This window comes from Mandrillus leucophaeus, unplaced genomic scaffold (genome assembly GCF_000951045.1).
Source record: "Mandrillus leucophaeus isolate KB7577 unplaced genomic scaffold, Mleu.le_1.0 Scaffold645, whole genome shotgun sequence".
Lineage (NCBI taxonomy): Eukaryota > Metazoa > Chordata > Mammalia > Primates > Cercopithecidae > Mandrillus > Mandrillus leucophaeus.
The window spans coordinates 1,761,016-1,785,424 of NW_012106975.1; the positions used below are offsets into that span (position 1 = coordinate 1,761,016).

The window sequence follows — 24,409 nt, forward strand, 5'->3', positions numbered from 1 at the left end:
GGAGTTGGGGACCCCTGCTATAGATATTAAGAGTCAGCAATGTCTCAATAAAATAAATCTGATATTCAACTAACAGCCCTACAGTGAAACCCATGCACACAGAGTTTCCAAGATTTTTAGTATTAGCTAAATGTTTGAGGACCAACCAAGGAATGCTCCTTCATGAAATAAAGAAACCAAATCAAACAGAAAAACAAACAAAAATACAATGCACAAAGAAATTATTTTTTAAAAACTAAAATTATTTGGACAGAGGTGAAATTATAACCACAAAACAGTAATAGACTATAAAAATGAATGCTCAGAAAAGAAGAAAAGGCTTTGAAAAGTTTACTTATAATATTTTTGAGACACGGTCTCACTCTGTTGCACAGTGGCACAATCATAGCTCACTGTAACCTCTAACTCTGAGCTCATGCAATCCTCCTGCCTCAGCTTCCTGAGTGGATAAGACTACAGACATGTACCAATGCACCATGCTAATTTTTTTTTTTTTTTGTAGATGGGGTCTCACTATGTTGCCCAGGCTAGTCTTTTAACTTCTGGCCTCAAGTGATCCTTCTACCTGGGGCTCCCAAAGTACTGAGATTAAAGGCATAAGCCATCATGCTCAGCTGAAAAATTTAAATGAGAGCAGAACATTTAAAAATACATAACAATAACATTGGAAGAAAAGGCTTAGAAAATCTCCCAGACACTAGAAAAGTAAAAATTAGAAAATCAAAATCCAGGAGTTCAAATATTAGACAAAAGAAATTCTAGAAAAGAAAAAATGGGAATAAAATTTATCAGGGATATAATATAAGATAATTTCCCATAAACTCCAAGAAAACAAGTTTTAGAAAAACAGTAAATGTAATCATAATCACTGAGTAGCTCAAGTATGAATAATACATAATTTTAACAGTGAAGACACTAACCAAAAATAGTGATAACTCCATTAGGGAAAGAAAGTTGAGGGGGAAAGGGAAAAAACTTAAGTATAAAAAAGCTAAATCTTCCTTTGCCTTATTAGTAAGTCAACATACATGATTAAAATGGAAAAAATTTTAAATGGCAGCATAATATCGAGAGGATTATAAGTAGTTGCCTCTGGGGATAACCATTCAGGGATGAGAAAGGGTGGACCAGGGAACCAATGTTTTTCATTATATGCATTATGTCATATTTGAGTTTTTAACATTAATGAAACCTATAAACTAACCTTTGTGAGAAACAATGTTTTATAACATTAAGTAACAAGAAATAGCTCTCCATAAATTTTATGGTATTTTGGTCTTAATTAAACTGTTTCTCATAAAAGTCTTCTTGCCCATTTCTTATTTTTTCATTCTAGATAAATTATATTTTTGGTTACCATTATGAATGACACTATAAAATTTTGTTCTCTAACTGGCTATTGCTAGTTATTTTATATACTTCTGTTAAATTGTTAAGAATCCTTGTTTTAATTGTTCTTAAATCCACTGATAATAGAAACTATTTCCATGGTTACATTTAGCATTGCTTCCCACCCACAATAGATGGGAAGCAAATATTTAACAAATGATAGATAACACTGCTAGAGCACCTACTGATAATGTGTCACCCACTAAACTAGGCAATTTATAATCTCTAGCCTTCACAACTCTTTAAGGTAGCGTTTTGTTTAGGCCACTAGGTAGACTAATCAGCCGTAACAAAGAAATACCAAAAAAAACCAAGGGCTTAAAGAAGATAGAAGTTTATTTCTCTCTCACATAACAGTGCAAAAGTAAATGGATAACCTAGGGTGGAGAGTCAGCTCTGCTCCAGGGAACCCAGACTAGCCAGTCAGTTCTGCCGTCTTCATCAATTGGCGTCCATCTCTGGATCCAAGACTGCTGCTTTAATTCTTGTCATTTCCCAGCCAAAGAGAAAAAAGAAAAGAGGACATCCAGGACACATGGGTTTTTCTTTAAGAAGATGACCCAAAAAGTTGCCCGCATCTCTTCCTTGCACATCCCAATGGCCCAAACTTACTGGGCCCAATCTACCAGCATCTACCTGGGAAACACAGTTGGAAACACTTGGGTAGTCATGGGCTAGCTTAAACTTCAGGCAGGACTAGAAATTTTATTTCTGAAAAGAAGAAACGCAGAATGGCTACTGGAGTATATCTGGCAGTCTCTGTCATAGGTAGGTATTATAATCCCTATTAAAGATAAGAAAATTGAAAATCAGAGTTATTTGCCTACGGCCACATAGCCAGCAATGATTAAGCCAGGATTCAACTCCTCTTCTGTCTCTGGATCCCATACTATCTCCCTGCTAAATCATGCTAAATAACCATATATATATATATATATTCTTTTTAATTTCTTGCTCAACTGGATGATTCTAACCAAATAGTCTTGGGTGTCCTCCTTAATACTATTTGTTTTATTACAAAATTTCCTTCCCTTAGGTGGAAAGGACCTTGATATTTAATTCTAATGCTCTCATTTTACACAGTAACTAAAACTCAGAGATTAAATGAGTTGTTTAAGGTCCCATAGCCAGTTACTGAAAAAAAAGGGCAAGTAGAGACCCTGGGTTCCTGATTTTCATTCCAGTGCTCTTTTCACTATCCTATTCTATCTTCTAGTGAAAATAAAGTTTGTCTGTCATAATTATAGTCATTCCCAGATGTTAAATGGTTTAAAATGATAATTTTTTTTCTTCCAAATGATAAGAAAGCACTAGTTCCAAGCAGATATTAAAGTTTGGTCACACATTACCACTTCTGTACATTTACTGAGAATTCATGAAGTAATGTTGTCTTTGGACTAGCATAAAGCTACAGGAAGAAACCTTCACAGTCACAGTAGTTTCTCTGTGTATCTCTAAAACCTAGCATTCTTACTTACAAACATCATGAGAGTAAAAGAATTTAAGCCTGTTTTTTCCCCCAATTATGTTTACCTTCATTTCATGGTCACTTAAAGATTCTGGTACCAAGTGTGCCCTCAGAAAATAAAACAACTTATTCCTCCTATCTCAAAAGTCAAAATTATTCGTAGTCCACTAAAAGCTCTATTTGCTACTACTATCTTAAATACAAGATAGAGATCTAGGAAGTCTGCTGAATTAAGTTCAAATTTTTTAAAAATTTATTTTATTTATTTATTTTTTGAGACAAGAGTCTCACTCTGTCTGCCAGGCTGGAGTGCAGTGGCACGATCTCGGCTCACTGCTACCTCCTCTGCCTCCCAGGTTCAAGCAATTCTCTTGCCTCAGCCTCCCAAGTAGCTGGGATTACAAGGCATGTGCCACCACACCCGGCTAATATTTTTAGTAGAGACAGGGTTTCACCATGTTGGCCAGGCTGGTCTCAAACTCCTGATCTCAGGTAATCCGCTTGCCTCGGCCTCCCAAAGTGCTGGGATTACAGGCGTGAGCCACCGCGTCCGGCCACTCGATTTTTAAATAGATGTCAAGGTTGCCTAAAAGTAGTATAAAAATTTGTCATTGCATACAACTTCTTTCCAGCTTCTCTCCTTCCTACTCCAGTAACAAGTTCCCCACTGAGATGATTCCAAATGCACCTGGTATTTTGCATTTAAACAAAATACATTTAAAATCATTTGGGAAAAAATTTTAAATATTTGCAAGGAAACAAATTATTTACATTGTTCATGTCATATAGCATGGTAGTGCTCATTGAGACTGGAAAATCAACTGTATTACCAAAGATTTTTTTAAAAAAGAAAAAAACTCCAATACGGAGTGAATATGATATAATAGGGATGTTCTATAGTCTGAATGAATCAAATTTAGTGTAAGAGAACCATTAATTATCTATGCCAAGTATACAAATATAATCCAAGTAAAATTAAAGAGTAAATGACCCTTTCGAAATTTGAAATTACCTTTTAAATGAAGCTGCTTCTGACAGCTTGGTATATGCCTTTTGAGTTACTAAATATAATTCAACAGAAATAAGATGGTGTCTGCTCTCTCAGAAATCTATGAAAGGAAAACATAATATATATTTAGTCTAAAAACAAACACTGAAACCCACAAGACCAACAACATTTGGAATGTTCATACTATATCAATAGTACTGTCAAATGATATACAAATAATTATACATTAAGCCTAGATCAAAAAATAATAATTCCCACCATTAACTGAATCCCTACTGTGCACTTAGTACTGCACTAGGTACTTCACATGCATTGTTTTGCATCCTAACAACAACTCTGCAAGGGAAGTATTATTCTACTTTAAGGCATGGGAAAAACAGAGTCAAGTAAGTTGGATAACTTGCCCAATATCGCACAGCTCATGTGTAACAGAGCCTGGATGAGTCAAATAATTCACTCTCAGAAAACTAATTTGAAGCGTATATTTAACCTACTAAAAAGAATTATAGGGATACTATCTGAAAATATAATCTTATCTATCCTCTATCACCACAGGAATGCTGATTTACATACATAAAAATATAAACAGGGTACCATTTTTTAAAGCAGTCTGAATTTCCATGTATAAGCTTAGTGTGCCCTACCTGGCTGTGACAGAATGTTTCAATAGTAAGACCTCGTGTACGCCTTTATGGTCTAGATCATCTTTCCCTGGACCCAACCCAAACTCCTATTCTGGCTTCTTCATTCAACTGCTATTCCTAAATTCCTGCCTATCTCTCTAAGTTTTACTGAAACATTTTTCATTTCAGGTTCCCATCTATTATCTTGTTTCTTTTTATTTGTGGCAGAAATAGAACTAAAAGAGAATCCCATTGTAACCACCCTCCCTCTTTACTTTTAAGGACCAGCCCACAAAGAGTTAGCTTATCTATCCAACTACAGGACAGGGTGCTATGCTCTGTTAATATCTTTTTTTCTTTTTCTTTTGAAGATGAAGAAAGAATCATCAAATTTCTAAGGAAATGGGGTAAGCAGAAGAAAAATGTTTTAAAGTTTTGAAACTTAGAAATAAATAAACACCATTCTGTAAGATGCTGCAGATGCAGCAGTACAAAATAGACAAAGTCTGTACTCACAGAGCTTACAACTTAAAAATTTGTGCCTTAGTGTTGTAGTTGCTCCAAATGATACTTAAGACACACTGCATGCCTCCAAAGACTCACCATGTACCAAGGACACTGGGCATTTAAACAGCTCTTTAGAATTTTATAAAATGCTTTCTTGGCATCTCATTTAAGCCTTATTGCAACAACCTCACAACAACCTACGACGGTAATGACTATTCCCTCTTTACTAATAAGAAAACAGATTAAGAAAACCTACATTTTGTGGCACAAATAATAAGAGAAAGAGCCAAGGTTCAAGCCTAGGTCTTCTAGCTCCAAATCTACTATACTAAAAGTCTCTGCATAAAAATGAATCTGGCTTCTGTCAAGTTAATTAGAGCTCAGTGCATAACATCTGAAATGAACACCTCATAACTCATACATCATACCATAGTTTTACACAGTCATGGCAAAGCAATGGTCATAGGAGGAAAGCAATTAAAGGGATGTAAATTCTAAAGAACAAGGCACAGCACCAAGCCTTTCCCTTCTCCTCAGGCCAAACCCCATTTCCTATACTCTCCACTGCAAGTCTTGCCACACAGTTTGAATATATAACTGAACTATTCCACAGTATCAGAGATCAAAAGTTAGTTTATAGTAATAAATATGTAGGGTACTAGAGGGTGGTCGTGGGGCATACAAATATTAAATACCACTAAATACCACTGATCAGAACCCATAGAAATGTCCTGGAACAAAAAGAGTGTACGGAAGAACCTACTTAATAATATCCACACTTTTGCTACACTAATATGAACAGTAGTAAAGTTATATTTGTGACTTATCTCAACTCTTATCACTTTGTTAAAAGTCTATTCTCAATCAGATATCTATCCTAAACTGTCTATAACAGAGGGTGGAAGTTGTAATTCTGCCTACTCAGTATGCGTTTCTAACCTTCTTTTCTGATTTAAACATCAGCAGCAACAACAAATAAACATCTACCTTGTGTTCGCAGAAGTCAAACACACAACTCCCATGTCCTCAATTCCTTCCTCCAGTTGAAGAGATAGATGGGTACAAGATTATTTGGGTTGTGATTTATTTAAGGTGTGTTTGGGTTTTAATTTTCAACTTATTTAAATTTAAATTTAATGTGTGTAATCTAATTTAACTTACATTTACTTTCATTTTTTATTTCTTTGAGACAGAGTTTCCCTCTGTCACAAAAGCTGGAGTGCAGCAGTGCAACCTCGGCTCACTGCAACTTCCGCCTCCCGGGTTCAAGTGAGTCTCGTGTCTCAGCCTCCCAAGTAGCTGGGACTACAGGCACGAGCCACCACACCTGGCTGATTTTTTGTATTTTTGGTAGAAGCGGGGTTTCGCCATGTTGGCCAGGCTGGTCTCGAACTCCTGACCTCAGGTGATCCACCCGCCTCAGCCTCCCAAAGCGCTGGGATTATAGGTGTGAGCCACTGTGCCCGGCCTTCCTTTTAATTTTAAATTTGACTTAAAATTAAATTCAAGAATATCCAAAAGAAGTCAAAATAGCTAAAGTAATCCTGCATTTTAAAAGGTCTCAACTAAAAAACTTCTCTGTGAAATACTAAAATTTTTTATATTAATAATAAAATAGTTCTCTATCTCTTAGACCAGTAACCAAAAATGAAAGTTCTTATAACAATTTCTTAGACCTTAACATTAGAAATTTTTATAAAAATCAATGACTTGATGATTTAACAAATTTATCATCACAGATAGACTTAGACCTGTCTGAGAGGGTTAAGAAACTTACACAAGGTCATTAAGCCAACAAGTAGTAAATCAAGACTTAAACTTGGAAGTTTAGTTGCCCCAGGGCCTGTGAGATGAGTCTCACTCTATTGCCCAGGCTGGTGTGCGGTGGTGCAATCTCGGCTCACTGCAACCTCCGCCTCCCACATGCAAGTGATTCTCCTGCCTCAGTCTACCAAGTAGCTGGGATTACAGGTGCCCACCACATTTTTTTTGAATTTTTAGTAGAGACGGGGTTTCATCACATTGGCCAGGCTGGTTTTTAACTCCTGACCTCAAGTGATCCACCAACCTCGACCTCCCAAAGTGCTAGAATTACAGGCGTGAGCCACCATGCCCAGCTGCTATGTGATTCTTACCCACTCTACTTTTCTGCTTAATTGGTACCTGGCACACAACTGATACTCAACTGGTTACAAAATGAATAGATGATCAATCACCTCAGTGTTTCACAAACTTCAGAGTTTTCTCAAGATGGTACTCAAGGTCCTATGTGTCCTAGCCCCAATCTTATCTTCCCTTACTCTCTAAAATGTATCTCATATATTATAACCAAACTGGTCCCTCAAACACATGCTGCAACTTCCCATCTTGTCCCAGGCTTCCTCTACTGGGTACTTGTCCCCTACGCCTCTATGCCTCTACAAATCCTATCTTCAAGTACCAGTCCCAAGTCATTATGTATAAAGTTTTCTCTAATCTCTTTGTCTTGTGATGTCTCTCATGTGAACTACTATTGGGTTGGTGCAAAAGAATTGCAGTTTTTGCCATTAAAAGTAATGACAAAAAGCTTATTTTTTTTGACAAAAAGTGACAAAAAATGACAAAAAGTATAGAGCTTATTAAATTCAGCAATTCTAAGCTATAGGGTCTTTATGGACAATTCCTTATTCTATAAGAAATAAGAACTTACAGCTATTTATAAATCTACCTGGCATCAAACGTAGTTCCTATACACCATAGGCATTTATTATATATTTAATTTACTGAATTTAAGATACACTTATTATTCAAAAATAAACCTACTACCTCTGAAATAATCTCCCCATTTTTTACATATCATTGTCTAATTTATGATTCCACATGTGTATGTGTCCATACATATGTCAAACTAATCAATACTTAAAATGGGGTAGTAACTCTTATCAGATAACAATGCTGAATTTCTCAATGTTGACAGAACCCAGTTTTTAAAAGAACCATTAAAGAAGTATTTCACATTTGCACAAAGGTCAGCATATTAATGGTTCTGTACAACTAATCCATACACATATCCTACAGAAGAAAGAAGGAATCCAGGAACAATTTTAATAGTAAACATATATTTAAAACATTACAGGCATTCAAATCCAAAAGATCCATCAGTCACATGTGCCACCATAACAATTTAGGCGGGTTCTTCACAAATTTAGATATCATTCTTTAGGGATTAGGCTCCTTTCCCATCATGCCTAGAACAAAAAGGACCAGATCTAAATAAAATGCAGCAGTCACAGTCACACAGACACTTGAGTCACTGTCATCTCTGAAAGACGGCCACCAAATACCATATACACAAATTGATTTTATAAAATAAGTGAATGGCCTATCAGCCTTGCTAAAAGCTAACTGCTAATGGCAGAGACCGTGTTGGGAAGACCAACCAAAAAGTACCACAGAAATCTCTGCATTGAAATTTGTTTTAAAGAGGGTGGAAGGAGTCAGGCACTGTGGCTCACGCCTGTAATCCCAGCACTTTGGGAGGCCGAGGAGGGAGGATCACTTGAGGTCAGGAGTTCGAGACCAGCCTGGCCAACATGACTAAACCTTGTCTCTACTAAAAATACAAAAAAGTAGCCGGGCATGGTGACACGTGCCTATCATCCCAGCTAATCAGGAGGCTGAGGCAGGAGAATCACTTGAACCTGGGAGGTGGAGATTGCAGAGAGCCGAGATCGCACCACTGCACTCCAACCTGGGTGACAGAGCGAGACGCTGTCTCAAAAACAAAGGAAGGTTGAAGGAAGGATGGAAGGAAGAAAGAAGGCAGGAAAGAAAGATGAAATAAAAAGAAGGAAAGGAAGGGAGAAAAGTTCCAAAACCCATACACAAATTGCACAATCTTATTTTCATTGAAATGACCCCAAAAATAAAAATAAAATATACTTTCAAAGAGTCCTTTGAAAGAGCTGCTTGATTTCATGGTCAAGTTATGTGGTTTGTAAAACTTGAAGATATTCAAGTCAGTGATAAACACTAAATCACATGACCCACTTAAGGAACAGGCAGCGAAAAAATCATCTGGAGTTTATACTGGCTGTGCAAATGAATGTACTTAGTCATTACTGAACATCACAACTTACAAAGCAAGCAATTGTTTCCTTTCAAATCCTCATCTTTTCTATCAGTGCTAACAAAATTATTGCCAAAAACACTAAATCAATACCATCTGCTAAAAAAACCTCAAAACATTAACCTTAACCCATTAAAAAATGTGAGTTAAACATCTTTTCAATTAAAATATTATTTTTAACAGTGTTCTATCAGGTAAGCAAAGCAAAACACAACACATATATCCTATGTAGGTAATCATATGAGAATATATGAAAAAAACAGAATATAGAAAATACTGCTCTAAAGTTATTTTCTATTTCTTGGCTGGGCACAGTAGCTAATGCCTATAATCCCAGCACTTTGGGAGGCTGAGGTAGGTGGATCACCTGAGGTCAGGAGTTCAAGACCAGGCTGGCCAACATGGTGAGACTCCATCTCTACTAAAAATACAAAAAATTAGCCAGGCGTGGTGGCGCATGCCTGTAATCCTAGCTACTCAGGAGGCAGAAGAATCGCTTGAACCTGGGAAGGCAAAGGTTGCAGTAAGCCAAGATCGTGCCACTGCACTCCAGCCTGGGCAACAGAGTAAGACTCTATCTCATGAAAAAAAAAAAAAAATTCAAAGAGAACTGATGAAGTAAGTTACCATCTCTTTGAAAACTGATATAAGAAGTTAAGTCCTAAGAACAAATTTTGTAAAATTCCAATACCAAGATGTTTTGGCATTTTCATGGTAATTTCAGCCTTAATGTTACAAATTTTCTTAGAGCATCTGCTACCTAAACTTTACAACATGGCATCCCATGCACAGAGCAAGTAATCCTTGGTTCTTGTTTATCTTAGAAAAAGATGCAAGGGAAAACATACTTAATGTACTATTAAAAGATCTTTCTCAGATTTTTTTTCTTCCTCCAGAGGGCAGTTAATATAAACCTTCAGTAAGGGGAGTTTTCAAAAGTGCTTTTTGGAAGTCATCTGTTGCTTCTTCATCAAACAAATAGTTCATTTCTTATGACTCTAAATGAAAGAGTTTTATCAGTTACTAGAAATTTATTTTTAAATAAATTTTAAAAAATCCTCTACGCATCCCCCAGCCCACAGGTTCAATACAAAATACTCCCATGAAGCACAATGACAACGTGGACTTTTATTTCTGGCAATGCAGCCCCATGGCTGGAGATCATCTAAAAATGTTGTATTAAGTGCTTAAAATTTTGTTTTAATGTATGGAAGAGCCAACAACAAAGTAAGAGAAATGCTCAAGGGCAGAAATAATTTTTTAAAAAGTACAAGTCTAGAGAGGTGAGTTAGTGCTGAAGCCAATGTTCCCCTGGGGAATCAACATATCCCTGGTGGAACGAACCTGATGGAGGACAGGAGCTATAGAAAATAGGGTAATAGGCAGCAAAACTTGAGGGCCTGTACAAAATGGAGAGCCTGAGCAAAGACCGTCTCACATAAAGCTCCTGAGGGGGGTAAATTAAAAAACAGTTAATCTTACAATCGATACACGTGAAGGAATGGTCAGGGGAAAAAAGAGTAAATGCATATGGGTAAATCTAAACGCTGTTATTTCTGGGGCTGAAAGATCAAGTCCCAAAACTATAATGTCTCATAAAAATAGTTCTTGTCAGAAGGAGGTTCAGGAGAAGGATAAAGATTGCATTTACATTTAGACTTTGTTAAGTATGCATATTAACAATTCTATGGTAACCATAGAGAAAAGAAGAAATAGAAAACTTCCAACACAGTTCAAGGGGGGGGAAAAAAACAAACAAAAGATGAGAAGAAAGTATATGATACGGTAGAAAGAATTTAGGTCTTGGAGTCAGATATTCTGGGCATAAATCACAAATCTACATATATTTCTTCTAACCACAGATAAGTCACCTACTTTTAAAATTTCAGTTTCCTCATCTTTAAAAGAGGAATAATAATACAAACTTTTTAGCCTAGTATTTGAGTTAACATGCAAGTACACTATACCTAGTACAGTCCTGAAACAAAGATTGTACACAGATACCTTTTCCTGTCCTGTTCATTTCATGACACGGAAGCATGCTCAACTAGTGAGGAGGTCATTATTTTACACTGCTGGATCAGACTATTTTCAGCTTGAGTATCACAACTATTACATAGAATTTTTCCTTGACTTTCTATGTACTCCTTCCTTATTCAGGATTAAAAAGCTTCTAAATCAAATTATATGTAGTACCTCAAGTTTATTATTCCTAAACTATGCTTAAATATGTTTAGATTTTCACAAGGAAGATTAAGTTAAATCGAATGCAAATGCCCCTTCCACAGCAAAATGCCACGATTAACAATGCATATAAAATAAAACCCAGCTGTTACTTTTCAGATAGCTAACTACCCCTGACCTCAGTTCTAGAAATAAAAAAGAATGATTATTAATTATATAAATTTAAAGATGTATAACTCACCTATTAAAATTTGTCACAGTTAAGAATGAGCATGTAATACCAAAATTTGATAAAATAACATCTTGTTGCATGAAGATTATATCAGGAGTTTAGAAACTGTACTCCCAAAATTAAAGTGTGCAGTAAAAGCTTAGTAAGTCAAGCAATCCCAGTAACAGTATTATAAAAGTTGACTCTAAGAATAAAAAAAGTGATAAATTTAATTCAATAACCCACATATGGATGATCCATGCCCCTACCCCTTTTTATAATTCTCCAAGGCCAATTTTAAATTCTGAGTGGAATTTTTCTCTTCAACACAGGATGTTTCCAGAATTCCACCATCTGTACGTTTACAGAATAAAAATTATGTATCTGAGACAAACTTCAAATGGCAAATCTGTCCCCCAAATTATAACATAATCCAAAAGAAGTACTGTACATGCTTTAACTGTTTGTCTCTACCGGTACAAAAGACTAACTTTAGAGCATATATGCCAAGAAGTCATCAAGGCGACACAATCCTTTTACCTGAAATAAAAATGCTAAAGGCAGAAAACGTCTTCCAAGAAACCAACTGGCAACCACTAAAACTAAAGATGAAAGTTTTATTAGAATGGAAATGGAAAACCTTGCATATATACATATACTCTAATAGAAAATGACATGGGGGAATGTTATATTTAGAAATCTTAAATAGGGGCTATATTATTTATAAAATGGGAGGTATCAGCTTTATAGTAAAAGAGTTAAGAGCTAAAACTCTGAAGTCAGATTGTCCAAATTCAATGGTTAAAGAAATTACATTTTAGTTAGTAGCTCCCTGATAGGAGTGGATAATCTTAATACCCATCACACAGCATTCAGCAGATATATAATAACGTAAAGGCCAATACCAAACAACCACAAATCATTAAAAAAATTCTTAAAGTGTAGGCCAGGTGCAGTGGCTCAAGTCTATAATACCAGCACTTTGGGAGGCTGAGGCAGGAGGCTCGTTTGACCTAGGAGTCTGAGACCAGCCTGGGCAACACAGTAGAACTCCATCTCTGTAAGAAGTTAAAAAACAAAAAAAAATAGCTGAGCATGGTGGTACACACCTGTAGTCCCAGCTACTCAAGAGGCTGAGGCGGGAGGATCACTTGAGCCCAAGAGGTTGAGGCTTCAGTGAGCTGTAATCACACCACTGGACTTCAGCCCAGGTGATACAGTGAGATCCTGTCTCCAAAAAAAAAAAAAAAAAAAAGTATTAATGTGTAAAGGACACTACTAATCTGCAATTGAGCCCAGAGCTCTAATTACTAATAATTAGGTTATAGTCTTAAAGGACTAAAGGAATATTACTATACTATACTGCTGCTGAAGTCATCTTGAGGGGCAACCATGAGGAATAATCAACTATACTAAGAAGAAAAACCCAGGATGGGCATGGTGGCTCAAGCCTATAATCCCAACACTTTGGGAGACCAAGACAGGAGGACAGCTTGAGCCCAGGAGTTCAAGACCAACGCAGGCAATGAAAGGAGACCTCTGTCTCTACAAAACAGTTTTTAAATTAGCCATGCATGGTGTTGCACACCTATAGTCCCAGATACTTGGGAGGGTAAGTCAGGAAGATTGCCTCAGCCCAGAAGTCAAGGCTGTAGTGGGCTATGATCTCACCACTACACTCCAGCCTGGGTGACAGAGCAAGACCCAGTATCAAAAACAAACAATTTGGTAAGCACAGCAATTCAATCTGCCCAGCACATAGTTTAACTGCTGAGGGGGTGAGGAGGCTGGGATAACAATGTATTAGAGATACAAGCTATTCAGCTGGGCACAGTGGTGGCTCACGCCAGTAATCCCAGCACTTTGGGAGGCCAAGGCCAGCAGATTGCTTGAGGCCAGGAGTTTGAGACCAGCCTGGCCAATATGGTGAAACCCTGTCTCTACCAAATACACAAAAAAAATTAGCCAGGTGTGGTGGTGGGCGCCTGTAATCCCAGCTACTCAGAAGGAGAGTGAGGCACGAGAATTGCTTGAACCTGGGAGGCAGAGGTTGCAGTGAGCTGAGATCGTGCCACTGCACTCCAGCCTGGGTGACAGAGTGAGGCTCCATCTCAAAAAAAAAAAAAAAAAAAAAGAGAGAGAGAGAGACACAGGCTATTCCAAATGGCTTAGTTCTCCCAGGTTCCAGTGAGTTAAAAAAGGATCTATTGCAGAAAATTATTAAAGTTTAGTCTGCATTTGACTTTCTTTTTTAAAATTTGTTAACTGACAGATAAAAATTGTATATATTTATGGTATACAACATGATGTTTTCATATACGTATATATTATGAAATGGCTAAATCAATATATTTGACCTTGACAGCCTATGAAAATCTAGGCAGTTTCTGAAAAAGTAACACCCCTGTCTAAAACCTACAGTTGGGAATGAAAAAGAAAGACTCTGAAGAATGCTTGAATTCTTATACCACCACCTCCCCCACCACCAACATTCCCCACCCCTGGGGAGAAACTATTTGAGACCGAACTGTTAACTGGCAGCAACCACCATCAGCATCACCTGAACAGGCTTCTAGGGCAGCAATCTAATAACCACTCATTTAGTGGCCACTAATTTACTCTTCATTTCAAAGTGGTCTTTTTATCTAGGTTTTAAAAAAATGAAACTGTCTAAAAATTTTTTGCAGCAGCAGCGGCATATGGAAACACATTCATCATTACCCTCCATTATCCTTTTCAGCTGGCAATAACTTGGGGTTGTAAAGCAAAGAAAAAAGAGTTTGGGTGATTTTAATCAAACCTTGGATTCTAGCCCTGCCCTGCAGCATGCTGTAATATGAGAAAGGTTCCAGCCTTACATTCCAACAGAAACGAATTTTTATGTGAAGAGCCCCCCTCCATTAACTGCCACCTCTCCTTTCGTTACTGTTTTGAATCAATGCAGCAAATATTTTTAAAGTATCTGCTACTTTCAACTATGCTAGATGCTACATTAATTATGGTACCATCCTTGCAAAAAATAAATGAATTACATTTAACAAATGCTTACAGTGGAACAAAAGGAAAATAAAACACTTTTAGGAGTATGAAGACATACAAAAAAAAAGTAGAATCAACATGCTGCTAACTCTTTCTAAAAAGTACTTTAAGTATCAGCACCAAATCATTTAAGGTGCTTCTGAAATGTAGAAGAAAATAGTGTATAAGCAAAAGCAGAAGGGCTTTAAAATAAGCTCCACCATTCACAGGCAGCACAAGCTTAGACAAATTAATCACTCCAAAAGTTAAATATAAACATCTACCCTATATAAGGGTTGTTGTAAGAAATGAGTTACATTTCTCATTGCAGTGCAGTGTCTGGCATATATGATCAATAAATAGAGGCCAATATCATTAGAGGCATTTTCAACACATTTACTGGTGAATTTTCCTGTTTGGTGGAAAAAATTTATCATGTCAATAAAACTTATTACTGTTCCGAAAAACAAGGTAAAATAAGTTTCATAAATTAATATGTAACTTAATATATAAATTAGAAGTATTTATCTTATAACAAGTTGGGAGATGGGAAACTGCAACTAAGAGGCATATAGTATTTCATCAGGGAGTATTTAAATAAACAAACAAAAAAATGTAATGAGATTCTGAGGACCTGGAGAGGGAAAAAACGTATGAGAAGTAGCTATACCTATTTGTCAAGTTGAAAAAGGTCCTGTCTCCTCCCATTATTCTTCCTCCTCTTCTCAACTCCTATAGGGAAGAAATATGTTCTCAGATACTGGGAGTCAAAAAAAAAAAAAAGGAAAGAAAGAAAGAAATCTGAAGCAACAAGGTAAACAAGGAAGCAATCTACATATATTAAAATACTTTGCTAATTCTTTAGGTGAACAGAACTTTTCAGTTTTACAAGCTTCACTTCAAAATACATACACTTTTTTTTGCTTTTTACTTATTTATTTTTATTTATTTGCATAAATTTAAGGCGTCCAAGTGCAGTTTTGTTACATGGATAATGGTGAAATCTGGCCTCTTGTGTAACCATCACCCAAAGAATGTACGTTGTACCCATTTGCAATTTCTCATCCCTCACCCTCTCCCACCTTTTCCAGTCTTCAATGACTATTACTCCACATTCTACTTCCATGTGTATGTGTTATTTAGCACTTGTAAGTGAGAACATGTAGTATTTGACTTTCTAAGATAATGCCTTTCTAAGATATCTTTCACTTAAGATAATGCCCTCCAGTTCCATCTATGTTGCTGCAAAAGACATGACTGCATTCTTTTTTAAGCTGCATAGTATTCGTGTGTGTTTGTTGTGTGTACATCACATTTTCTTTATCTAGTCATCCATAGTGGATGTTTAGGTTGATTCCGTATCTTTGCTATTGTCAATAGTGCTGCAATAAACATACTGAGTGCAGGTATCTTTTTGATATAATGATTAATTTTCCTTTGAGTACATACTCAGTAGTGGAACTGCTGAATCAAATGGTAGTTCTACTTTTAATTCGCTGAGAAATCTCCATATTGTCTTCCATAGAGTCTGTACTAATTTATATTCCCACCAACAGTGTATAAGTGTTCCCTTTTCTCTGCATCCTGATGTAATTTGGAATTAGGTCTATCAGTCATTCCACTATTTATTCTGAATTAACTCAGATAATTCAGACTAGCTAACAGGAGAGAAGCAGATTCCCTTTGGGAGAAAGGTTAAGGGACAAGAAAGAGAAATGTATGACTTTAATGTATGGACACTTAGGAGATGAGAAAGCATCATTAACCAAGGAGAAAGTAACAGAGCAGAGAAAAGGAGGAGATTTTAAGAAGGTCCACCAAAGGCTATGGAGCAAATATAATGATCAACATACTACTCACTGATATTTTAGCGGCAATAATTTGCCAGCATGTCTCACTCAAAGTGAAATGGTGCTGTAGATTACCAAAACTTATCAACTGTAGAACCGTGAAACAGAAAACCTTATAATTTGAAACACTGAGGTCTGGATATATGCAGCTGTCCTATCTCATGATCAAATTGTATTAAATCATTTATGAAAATCATTATCATTGAAAATTCAATGTTTATTTAATTACATCTTTAAAAAACAGTTGGAATTATAGGAAAAACATGCAAACTTACTTCTTCCCTCAAAAGCCTCTGTCAAGCTTTGCTAAACTCTTTCTGCTTATAAGTGTAGAAATACATAAATTTCTCAACTTAAATTTAAAACCTAGCATACAAAATGATATAGAGAGGTTCTTGTCAAGCTTGAAGGGTTCCAGAAAGAACTGCAAAAGCTAATAAATAAATCCTAATAAATAAATCTTCAAGCACTGCAAAGGCTCCTGAGAATGATAGCTAAACATACCAAGTCACTCTGATTCAAATGCAAATTCTACCAACCTTCTGAACGCAAGTGAAATGGTTTCCAGGTCTGGTTCAGAAAGAATTACACTACAAAGTTAAGGCAGATACTCTATGCCTCCTACCTAGTAATCTCACTACTGGATCTTAAGCCCAAATATGTCATTCAGTCCTGTATAGTCCATTTTCACACTGCTATAAAGATACTACCTGAGACTGGGTAATTTATAAACAAGAGTAAACAAGAGGTTTAATTGACTCACAGTTCTGCATGGCAGGGGAGACCCCAGGAAACTTATAATCATGGTGGAAGGTGAAGGGGAACCAAGGCATGTTTTACATGGTGACATGGTGGCAGAAAAGAGGGAGAGCTCAGGGAAAACTGTCACTTTTTTTTTTCTTTTTTTTTTTCCTTTTTTTTTGAGATGGAGTCTCTGTCACCCAGGTTGGAGTGCAGTGGCACAAGCTTGGCTCACTGCAGGCTCCACCTCCCAGGTTCAAGGCAATTCTCCTGCCTCAGCCTCCTGAGTAGCTGGGATTACAGGTACCCGCCACCACACCTGGCTAATATTTGTATTATTTTTAGCAGAGACAGAGTCAGGCTGTTGGCCAGGCTGGTCTTGAACTCCTGACCTCAAGTGATCCACCCACCTCAGCCTCCCAAAGTGCTGTGATTACAGGCATGAGCCACTGCACCTGGTCAAAAACTGCCACTTTTAAACCATCAGATCTCATGAGAACTTGAGAACACCATAGGGGAAACCACTCCCATGATTCAATCACCTTCTACCAGGTCCCTCTCTTAATACATGGGGATTACAATTCGAGATGAGATTTGAATGGAGACACAGAGCCAAACCATATCAAATCCTTAAGTGCTTTCATATCTTATGATGCATCATCCCAGAAAATGTCTTTTTTAACCAATTATCTTTGGAGCTGGCATCTGGCAAAATAGTTTATTTTTATTCAAATAGTTGTTTACTCAAAACCTGAAGGGAAGAACCCTTTAAAGAAAAATGTTACTTCAAATGCTTGTGCTTTCCACTCCTCTTCCCAACCCCATCTGAATAGTTACATTCCAAAGCAAAAAAAAAAAAAAGGCAAGAAGAGGAATAAAATTAATTGGAGATAGCACTGTAGTTAAGAACATCATTTCAGTTTGAAGAGATGGAACCTGCAATGAAATACAGCCAAAAGGTGCATTGTTCATTCAAAAACAACAGCCCTGCTGATCACAGAGGTAGAGAAGTACTCTACATATGGCCAGACACACGCACCTGCTTAGAAATTATAAACTTGAAGGCAAAAGCATGCCAAAGACCCGTGGGATGGATAAGCATATTTCTGAAGTCACAAAAAAATAAAATAAAATAAATTTTAAAAAATAAAAATAAAAAAGACCTGTGGGAGTAACATACAGCTGTAGGAGGAAAAAGGGATCTCATTTTAGTGATATTTTCTAATAACACCCTCAGCCAGCTGCCATGTAAAATAAATGCTACAATTTCTTGAGTACTATGTGGCAGGCATTATGCTAAGCACATTATATACATTATCTTGTATTTCCTATAATGACTATGTACAGTAGGTATTACTATGCATATTTTGCAAGTAAAGCATAAAGTTCAGTAACTTGCCTAAGGTCTCTTTTAACTGTGCTGAGATTGCAAGTGAGCAACAAATGACAATTATTATTATTACCATAATTCAGCTCAAATTAATGCCTGAAACCTGGCAAGCTTCTAGAATATCCATTTATGTCCTATAATGTTCTATCCCCCAAGGAGTCCTTAAAATTCTCTTCTGGAGGGTTTCCAAGTACTTGGGTTCCAAAAGCACCATGCTTTCCTATCTTTAACTGCCTCCAGAAAGGAAGTCCTCTCAGTAACTTCTCTTGGTCCATGTGTTCCCTATCCTTAAGGTCTTTTCAAATACTCCTTGTGAATCACCCAATGGCTAGCTTGCAAATCCCTTCAAGCCCCATGGGTATCACACTTCACTATGTGCCCCAAGGAGTTATGTAGTCTACTTAGATATTTTATGATGTATCTACTCTCTGCTCTTCCTTCCCCTAATATAACTGAATAGCCCGAATCTCACCTCCATTCTCATAACAATCAATTCATACTCCCTTAAATAGAGACTGAAAATCACCCTCCTTACAGAAAATTTGCCTTTGATTAGCTTCACTTAACTATAACTACTTTTGTAACAGAAAGGGCACTGGATTGGAAACAAAGAGATCTGGCCTCAAAATCTGGTTCTTTTACTAGGTATGGTACCTGGGTAAATCATCTTTCTGGGACCCTTTTGGTGAACATAAATGAGAGGAATCAGGCTAAATAAGTACAAAACTAATTCCCAGATCTAAATATTTAAGCAGAAAGATTAGCAAGAGCATAAACTTTAAAAAAAATAGTTACAAAATTTAAAAATGTTTTTAAACACCTTAAAGTAAAAATATATATACAACGTATTAGCTGGGCGCGGTAGCTCACACCTGTAATCCCTGCACTTTGGGAGGCTGAGACAGGTGGATCACTTGAGGTCAAGAGTTCAAGACCAGCCGGGCCAACAGGGTGAAACCCCGTCCCTGCTAAAAACACAAAAATTAGTCAGGCATGGTAGCCAGTATCTGTAATCTCAGCTACTCCGGGAGGCTGAGGCAGAAGAATTATTTGAACCCAGGAGGCCGAGGTTGCAGTGAGCCGAGATTGTGCCGTTGCACTCCAGCTTAGGCAACACAGCGAGACACTGTCTCAAAAAAAAAAAACAAACCACACAGATGCATATATGTGTGTGTGTGTATATATATCTATCTATATATATATGTATATATAACATATTAAAACCACAAAAAGAGAGTAACTTTTAAATGTCAGAGAGTGGAGGGGCCATTAAATTGTCCATTTTCCATTCTTTGGCATGATGAAAACCCAGGTTTTCACTGCTTTTAAATCCCTTAAAAAGTAACTGGGCTATGAATTTCGATACTTTTATTAGTCCAGTCTCAACCAGCTATAAAGAATTACCTGAATGGATAATTTAAAAAGAAAAGAGGTTTAATTGGCTCACAATTCCACAGGCTGTACAGGAAGCATGGCTAGGGAAGCCTCAGGAAACTTACAATCATGGCAGAAGGCAAAGAGAAAACCGGTGTGTCCTACATGGGTGGAGCAGGAGAAAGGACCAGCACAGGGGGAGATGCTACACACTTTTGAACAACCAGATCTTGTGAGAACTCTACCATGAGACAGCACTAGAGGGACAGTGCTAAACCATTAGAAACCACCCCCATGATCCAATCACCTACCACCAGACTCCATCTCCAACACTGAGAATTACAGTTCGACATGAGATTTGGGTGGGGACACAGAGCCAAACCGTTTCAATATTCTCCTATTGACTATGCAATATTTTATATGCCCATATTAGTTTAATACACCAAAAGTATTTTAAATGCTGTCATGGTTAGCCTTATGTGTCAACATGGTTAGGTTATAGCACCCAGCTATTTAATCAAACACAATTTAGGTGTTGCTATAAACATATTTTGTAGACGTAGTTAATGTCTACAATCAGTTGACTTTAAGTAAAGGAGATTACCTTCCATGATGTCGGTAGGACTCATCTACTCAGCTGAAGGCCTTAAGAGCAAAACCTGAGGTTTCCCAAAGAAGAAAGAAATCTGCCTCAAAACTACAGAATCAACTCCTGCCTGAATTTCCAGCCTGCTGGTCTGACCTACAAATTTTGTACTTGCCAACACCCACAATTGCATGAGCCAATTTCTTAAAATAAATCTCTTTAACAAATACACATATATATGTGATAATGGTCTGTTTCTCCAGAGAACCATAATGATACACTAACACAGTGAAAATCAAACTGGTACTATTTTGCTTCAAGAGGCTCCACCAGGTCATTCACACAAGAGGTGGGAGGGATTCCCCTCCCAGCCACCTGCAGGTAACCAAGGAGTGCATCATCTGTGTGGTATTTAAAAACGTAATAAAACCAACTAAAAGTCTTTCTGCTATATTGTCACCAGGAGCTGGCAATTCTAAACCTCAGTGCTAAAATACTCTTTCCAACTATAGCAGACAGCTCCCACCATCAAGACCCCTAGTATGTCACTGGTAGTGGTCAACTTCCCCCACCCCCCATGCAAATCATTTATCCAATAGTTCTTCTATTCCTTAGGCTCTCAAAATTAAAAACAAAACTAATAATAACAACAAAGGTTAAGGGCAATCAGTGTGTTTTCTATAATAGTTGCCATTGTGAGTTACAGCCTATCACTTTAATAGAAAAGTTCATCTATAGTGTCATGTGATGCCTCACTCAAAGCAAAACTGAGTCTACTTACATAATCCAACAAATTATGATTTAGTGTTAAAAGTATTTTTAAAACAACAACCTAAACAAGAGGTTCACAGTCATAACTACATGCCTAGAGGCCAGAAAATGTGCCAAGATTTATGGGATCACATTCAGCAGAATGGACAGGGCCCTACTAACAGGACTGCAGTGACTCATCCCCTTTCGAATCACTCTGAGACCCAAGTCATCTTGGTCACTATCGGAGAAAAGGCCTAACTCACCAGAAGAAAAGGACAGAAAGTGATACTAAAAGCAGTCAACCCTGTGTGAGTTAACCTCATTAAGGGCCACACTTTTCATCAGAGGCAGTGCAGCAGCTGGACCATAAGTTAGCAGATCAGCACTCTTTGGTAGCTCCTCGTCCAAAAACTGTACTTCCCCGTTGTAACAAATATTCTTGATTCTATCAAGTGGCGGGAAATGGCTTTCTAACTAGGGTATGCAGATAATTGAGAACGTACTATATAAGAAAATTGATAACCAAAGAGCATAGAACCAACGAGCTCAACTTAGCACATTACTTCATATTTTACAAACTAAAGATTAAGGAAGACAAATGTATGTATATATGAAGACAGTGTTTTGGTTATACCTATTTTGATAGTTCTTCCAATACAGACACTGTACATATTTCGGAAATAAAACGAAATAGTGAATCTATAAAATAGCCAGCAGTTCACTGTACTTAATTGAAAACTGCCATTATTGGTTAAACTGTAAAATACATCTAAATCCTATGAAATAACAAAAATAATTTACCTAGATAGAAAGCTAAATTTACTAAACAATTAGAAGAAAGAATACAATTCCAAAGATTTTCCAGAATACAGGGCAATCAAACCTCAACATACCATTCATATATATGGCTAGCCCAACTTGCCCAAGAGGGCAAGTGCTCTTGTGTTTCAACAACGAGCACTTCCTCCAACCATGAACTAATGTCTAAAGACTTGCATGCTTTCTCAAGTGCTTTATTTCTCAAAAACCGTGGGAAAAGGCGGAAGAAAAATAAAATCAAGCCTTATCAGATAAACAATATTGTCTACTTAAAGAAATAAGATTAAATTGAGACATACACAGAAATTAACATGACAGTTAATTCAATTACTTTAGAGATCAGTGTTATCTCTTCATTTTGTAATTTGAAAACTTATTCAATATGCTCATTTACATATCAAGGCACTGTTTATGTTTAGGCCTTGCTTTACACTTGTAAATATCAGCAGTCCTCCTAAACATAAGGACATTATAACTGTGTATTTCACTCAAGCATAGATATTCAAGGCCATCAAGAATTTACAAGCTAGCAAGACATCGCAGTACCAATAAATATAAAATGTTCTAGTTTTCCTGAATTAGTTCAAGTCAGACCACCAAATCTGATCTAAAAGTTACCTGTAATAATACAGTAATTTTTAAAACAAAAACGTCTAACATTTGAAATATGAAACACCCGAAACACGCAAAGCAATCATCAATTCTCACCCTTCACCAATGACAGTGTTATGATTCTTCCCACTTTGTGACAAAATCCAATTCAACTACCATCTACTCCTTTCTAATTACACTGAGTGAGATATCATATTATGTAGATTAGGAAGCACATATTAATCACATCCAATAAAACATAAATACAAGGTAAATAACAACTAAATAATTACCTTTGGTAATAATAATGAGCCCACATACCAAACACTGGCCACTGGGAAAACTAAATGTGCTAATGTGTGTGTAACAACAGATCTTGGGTTATCAATATTTTTTTAAAACACTGATAATGGCAAATATTTATTTATATATATATATATATATATATATATATTCTCCTTATAGCAGAAATAAAAAGGAACAGTAATATCTTAAGAACTGCTAGTAATTTGCTGCACCCTGATGTAAAATTGCCTTTACTGGTTAAACTAAAAGACTAAACCCAACAAAATAGCTTTTAGAAAAAATGTGTTAGAAAGTTGGGCAGAAAAACAATGAGCTGCAACTGCAAACATTGACAGCACTGGCTTTCCATGTGATTATCACCATAATTCTAAAAGCATTTAGTTCATCCCATGACAAAGGAAATAAGACAAGCTAAACTCTGCAGGGTAGAGAAGAGTTCAAAAGGAAAACTTTGGTTGGCTTCCTTGGGTGAAGAGAACTTTTAACTACTATCAGTTTGACAAAGAAACGCAGAATGTGGGTGAAGCAAGAGTTCAAGCGGTCCCTAGGAATATACAATATTTTCCCGAAATCCACACGCGCGGAGCGGGATAGATTTCTTTTAAAAAAGTGAATGAATTGCAAATGAAGCAGTAGGAGTTCAGCATCCAATAGGTGGCTGGTCATCTTTCTGGTTCGTAAGGTCAAGACGCCCTTCTCATCTACGACCCGCAGAGAAGGACTGACTCCCTCCTCTCTAACCTCTCCCTAGAAGCCAACCTTTGCCATCTCATGCCACCCTCGCAGACAATCCGCCAGGACCTGGGACACGCCCCCACGAATGACTACTTTCCTCCGGGATGCATCTCTGCCCCATGTCATCCTCAACCTCCAGTCTCAGGGCCTCTTTGGCCTCAGGGTCCCCGGTGCCTCCCTCCCCAGCTCCTCACGGCTGCCCTTAGGGCTCTCCTGGTTCCCCGTTCTCAGTCCTGGCCCTTCTCGCACGCCTCGGGTCCCGGCTCTCCCTCCACAGGCGCGGGAGGTGCCGCCTCTCCCGTCCCTACCCGGTCTCCCAGTCCCGCGGCGCCGGGCGGCGGCACGCCGAAAAGCATCCACTGAGGAAACAAGTGCCTGCAACGCTCCGGCTGCGAACTCACCTCCAGTCCGGGCTCTCAGATCCTGGCCCGGAGCCGGGCTTCCGCCTGGCGCGGTCCGCGTCGCGAGCGGGACCGGAAGTCCCGCCCCCCGCCCGCTCCCGGCCGGCTGGCCTCGCTTGACTACTGCTCCGCGGAAGAGGGATTGCTGGCGGCAGGCGGCGGGCGGCGGGCTAGGGGCAGAGGGCAGGGGAGCTTGGCTTGAAAGGGCGAGGCAGGCGCCAAAAAAATTCCCTTTCGCGCTCCTGCTCTTTCTAGTGTATCCATCGACCAGTGTGCAAATGCTTGACCAGGCGTCTATTCTGCTCAAGCCCAGTGAGGCACAAGATGACTCAGACACTGACCTCTG

General features: G+C 37.8%; 1 protein-coding gene across 2 annotated transcripts in view; it reads right to left on the bottom strand.

Annotated features, from left to right (window-relative positions):
• Positions 1-24,055, bottom strand: part of DISP1 (dispatched homolog 1 (Drosophila)) — a 206,324-nt gene extending 182,269 nt beyond the window's left edge. Inside the window, exon 1 of one of the 2 annotated variants that reach the window (XM_012001000.1) lies at positions 23,971-24,055. The gene's annotated coding sequence lies outside the window, so the exon portion shown is untranslated. The remainder of the gene's footprint in view (positions 1-23,970) is intronic. The other variant, XM_012000999.1, reaches the window with a different exon arrangement.
• Positions 24,056-24,409: the final 354 nt, after the last annotated feature.